We start from the raw sequence: 5268 nt of genomic DNA, 5'->3' as shown, positions 1-5268 counted from the left end.
TGACAAATGTTTCCTGGGGGGTGTGTGGATAAAACAATGGCAACACAGAGTTAAGTGTTAGGAGTCCCCACAGGACCTCCAATGGGGGCATGTGGTATTGGGGGAAGGGACCCATTCGGCCCAGTAGTCACATTCAAGAAAGGCTTTTCAATTTCTGACATTTTCACCAAATGAAGTTATACCCAAGGTGCCTCTCAATTCTGTTTTTTTTTTTAAACACACATTTAAGTTGGCTAGTTATATAGAGTGATAGTAATGGGACAGAATGAAGTACGTTCTCCACCTTTACATTTGTGAATTATGATTAGACCAGACTCCCTTGGGTACACTATGACTTCATACATTTAAAAAATCTTATAATTATCTTGGAACTGGTGCAACATAATTTTATTACATTGTATTTTTGTGTGCTGCACTATTCAATTTGTTACATGCAACCACTTAAACAACTTGTAATTCTGACCTGATATTTCTTTACTGGGGACATCTCAATAATGTGAAGTGGCCAGAATCACCCTTGAGAGTATCTGAACTTGGAGAAGGCAGGGGGAATTTTTGGGGGGCTGTGGAGGGAGGAGAGGAAGACCCCAAACTTGTTTCCAAAGGACCAGTAGGGTTTTGATTATTGCAGGGGGAATAGGAGATGTCATCATGGGTAAGTGCCCCTTGCAGAGCAAATTAAGTCCTTTTTCCCAAAGGGACAGTGATCCTGTTCCTTGTCCCAACTTCCCCTGAGAGGAGAGCCCATTTCTGTGCTGCAGGTGATCAGCAGGGCCCCACCACCTCTGCTGACCCAGTCCTCCAGGTTCCCAGCTCAGGGTGAGATAGGAGGCTGGGGCTGAGTTGCTGAAGCCCCTGGGAACCTGGGCTGGGAAAGCCCAGATCTGCAGGTGAGGGTGGGGTGGGGGAATTGCTCCTCTCACTGTTGGTGTGGATAAGGGACATTTAGGAGAACTGAGCAGAGCTTAATTGCTGTGCAGTGAGGAGCTGTTTGATTTGCACCTGAAAGGAACAGTAGTGGTGTCCTGATGACCTGAGACAGAGGTTATAAACTAGGACTCCAGGAAGGTCCTTGGGGTTCACCGTGTCAGGATTTTCTTGTGAGAAGATTTTGGAGGCTGCCCAGAGAATGACATTTCAGGGGCCTTGGGGGTTTAGGGTACAAAGTCCATCCCCCCGCCAGCCCTGGGGTGGCGGGTCACCGTGTCTGCATCAGAAACTCTGGGGTCCTAATTAGTATCCTGTGTGTGGTAGAGACCTGCACTTGGGTTTGCACCCCCAGGATGTTGGAGGCTCTGCTCGAGCCCCTCCTCCTGTGGCCACTGAGGTCTTTGGGCCTAGCTGGGCCACCTCTCCAGATCTGGCTGAATGCTTGCTTCCCTGCTGCCCCTGAGCTCTGGCTCCCCTGCTCCTGGACACTGGGTCAGCGATGAGCCATGCTGAGTCCACCCCGAGGTGCCTCTCAATTCTGTGTGCTTTTTGTTAAACACACATACAACTTGGCTTGTTATATGCCAGCCACCGTTCAAATCTCTTTGCAATTAAAATATATATAGTCGTCCCTCCTTATCCATGGGGGGATCCATTTCAAGACTCCCAGTGGATGCCTGAAGCTGCAGATAGTATCAAACCCTATTTGTAATTTTTCTCTATGTATGTACACACCTATGATGAAGTTTCATTTATAAATTAGGCATGCTAAGAGATTAACAACAATAACTAATAATAAAATGGAACAATTATAACCATATACTGTAATAAATGTTACATGAATGGCGTCTCTCTCAAAATGGCTTATTGTGCCGCACTCACCTTGCTTCTTGTTTTAATGTAAGATGATAAAATGCCCGTGTGATGAGATGAAGTGAGGTGAAGGATGCAGGCATCATAGGGTAGTGTTAGGTGACAACCGACCTTCTGATGATATGTCAGAAGGAGAATCCCCTATTTCCAGCTGACCAGGGGTAACTGAAACCTTGGGAAGCAAAACCACGGATAAAGGGGGGACAACTCTCTCTCTTCTAAGTTGCTTACACGTATTAGCTTCATTTAATCCTCACAAAGAGTCTACGAGGAATTGTTAGCCCTGACTTTACAGATGAGTAAACAAACAGGCACAGAGAGGTTGCATGACTTGTTTTAAGCTCACAAAGCCAGGGGTAAGTAGTAAGGATGGACATTGAACCCAGACCACGTGATGCCAGAGCTCGGCCGTCAGCCACTTGGCCCTGCTGTAGGGGGGTCTGCCATTGCCCTAGGCTGGGCCTCAGCACTTCAGGCCTCACTTGCTACAGTCCTAGTTTTTAAAAAATTGAAGACATGCCATGTAAACAGGTTAATGAAGCCTCACTCAGAATGTACTTTGAAATATGGAAACACTTCAGTTAAAAAAAATGCAAAACTTTTGAAGCTGGCAGTTCCAGGGAACTGCAAGATGTAGTGAAGCTATTTCCACAGCCTGGTGGCACCAGGTGGGCTGGCAAATAGACAGCCTCTGTCTCTTGTCAGTCTGGTGGGCATCACAGTATTATTGACTTGCTATGGAAATTCGGCTAGCCCATTTCCACGGCCTGGCCATGTACCAGGTGCTGTTAGAACTGAGAATTTGTTTTCTGTCCTGTAACAATGACATCCAAGCATCAGTTAAGTGGTGGAGCTTGCCGTAGTGTTCCAAAAATGCAGCTAACATCAATAGCTTCGGCCCGGAGGTGAAAGGTACTAAACTGCCCCAGAGAAGGCTGAGTGAGCACGTGATGCAAGCTGCTGCCTCATGGGGAGTGAGCCCTCTGCCAAACACTGGCCATGGTGCTGAGAAAATGGAGAGCCTCATTGAAGCCCAAAGCCTGCTTCTGTGGTTATGGACTTATGCACAATAAGGAACATCTCTCCCACTGTACATATACTTATTAGGGAGGATTAGTTTCCTGTGAAGTGAATTTTGAATTAGATGTGACTGCCCAGTGCTAGGCTCAACTGGTAAATTCACTCATTTCTCTTCTTACCACTGAAAAAATGGCTGCCAGATTAGTTCTGCTGAAAGGCTAATAGCACTCTCCTGCTCAAAAGCCTCCTGTGGCTCCCACTGCCCACTAAAATATGTCCTTATATTCAAGCAGAGTGGGTCTGAGTTTCCCATGGGACCAGAGACTCCCAAGGGTGGGGCCATGGCTCCCACACCACACACACACTCACACTAACAGGGCCACACTTTTGAGTCCCCATCAGAACCTAACTCTTGGGGGAGGCACTTAAGTATTGAGGGTGGAGGTCTAATGGGGCTGTTAATACCTGGGATGGGATGGAAACTCCTGGATGCCCAACCAGTGTGGTGTCAGCTCAATGCCTGGCACACAGTTGGCCTTCATTAAACAGTTGTGTGATAAACGAATTAATGGTCTTGACAAAAATCTTTGTCTTTGAGTTCTCTACCCTCAGGGACAGAGACCTGGGCTGCAAAGGTGAAGAGGTCTCCAAAATCCTAAGCAATTCTGGGCTTTCATTTCCTTAGCTTAGGTGAGGGAAATGACCTTGATAATAATGAAACACACATTTCTTACATATGTCTAGCTCAGCCTTGTCACTGTTGACCTATTGGGCTAGATGATTCTTCGGTGGGGGGGCTGTCCTGTACATTGCTGGCCTCTGCCCACTAATTCCAGTAGTGCCCCACAATCCAAGTAATTAAATCAAGTATGCATAAACTGAAGTTTCCTATGGCTAGGGTTCTCACCTGGCCCTGGTTGGCTAGCTCATTGCACATATGTGGGCAATACATCGTTACTGACTCTATATAAGGAGCTCTGCCCCATGCTCTGGATGACATGTTGGAAAAGCTGCACAGTTCCAGGAGAGTAGAGACTGGAGTGGTGGCAGGGTTGAGGACAGAAACTGAGACGGCTTTGGGGACAGAGAAGCCCAGAGGCAGAGACCAGCTTGCTGCACGCAGACTCGCTCTGAGTGGATGGGATTCTAGTGATTGACCTGCCACCATGGAAACAAAGTTGGATATAACCCTTCCACCCCAAGAATTTTCCATTGTCGTTCTTTGGTTTCACTGAATCCATAGTGAACTTGTCCAGGTCTGAAATCCATTGGCAAGACAGTGGGGGCTGGGTTGTCCCACATAGGAACACAGGTCCAGGGCAGTGATTCTCATTCTGGTGGCATATTAGAATCATTGGGGGTGCTTAAGAAAAATACTGATGCCTGCATCCCACTTCAAGATGTTCCAGTGTAATTGGTACTGGGGAGCTGCTGGGTATAGGGAATTCTGAAAGCTTCCCAGGTGGTTCTAGTGGTTAGCCAGGACTGAGAGTCACTGATCCAGTGCTTGGCAGTCCAGAAGTTTTATGTGCATTACAGGTTTCATAACCAACCTGTACAGGAGGTAAGGTAGATTATTATGGTTTTCTGGCTGGAGAAATGAGGTACAGAGTGCTGTGGTATTGCTCTGTGAATGGTGGAGCTGAAATTCGAACTCAGCTTATCTGACTCTTCACCCAGTCCTCCTTCCAAGGGGCAGGGCACAGCCTAAGCAGACTTGATGTCATGGAGGTTTCTGATATAAGTTTTCCCTATCCATGATCTCCCACCTCCTCACTCACCCTTCAGTTTCCCCCTGTGTTTCTTTATTTAAAGGCAAAATGAGCAATCAGTTACATTTTAGTGTGAATTTGAGGCTAATTTCCCTCTTCTAGGGAGGTTTGCAAGTTATGCCTCATGTACAACAGTGAAAAGGAAGGCTTTACATCAGCCCATAAATGAGGTGGCGTTGGTTTTGGGGTGGTGAAGTATGTGTTCATGACATCTCTGAACTCAAATCTAATTGGTGATTGCCTTTGATTAAGGTTCACCTCATTCTAGCTTTTGGCTTACAATTCTATCTAGTCCCATTCATTCACAAATAATTTTTAGAGCATCAACTATGTGTACTGTGAGACATCTCTGTTGATAAGACTCCTCAACTAGGCTGTAAGTTCCCAGGGTGGAGAGCATCTTCTGCTTCTGTGGCTCTTGCTACACTTTGGCCCTGACTGGACATGTAATGTGGCAGGTATTTAATACACAGATCATGTATGAGTGTCAGGGCACACACCCTGGACCCAAGCCTGGAGAAAAGCCACACAGGAGCAATGTCAGGACTAAATTTGCAAGCGTGAGGCTGAATTTCTCCCTTCTGCCCAGGTCTGGCATTGGGAGAAGTGGGCTTCAGAGGCCCTGGAGAAAAAGTGGGCACAGTAGAGTTTTGATGCTTCTTGAAAACACATG

The sequence above is a fragment of the Manis pentadactyla genome, chromosome 1, assembly GCF_030020395.1.
Source record: "Manis pentadactyla isolate mManPen7 chromosome 1, mManPen7.hap1, whole genome shotgun sequence".
In the NCBI taxonomy this organism is placed as follows: Eukaryota; Metazoa; Chordata; class Mammalia; order Pholidota; family Manidae; genus Manis; species Manis pentadactyla.
Note: the sequence above shows the minus strand (reverse complement) of the source record.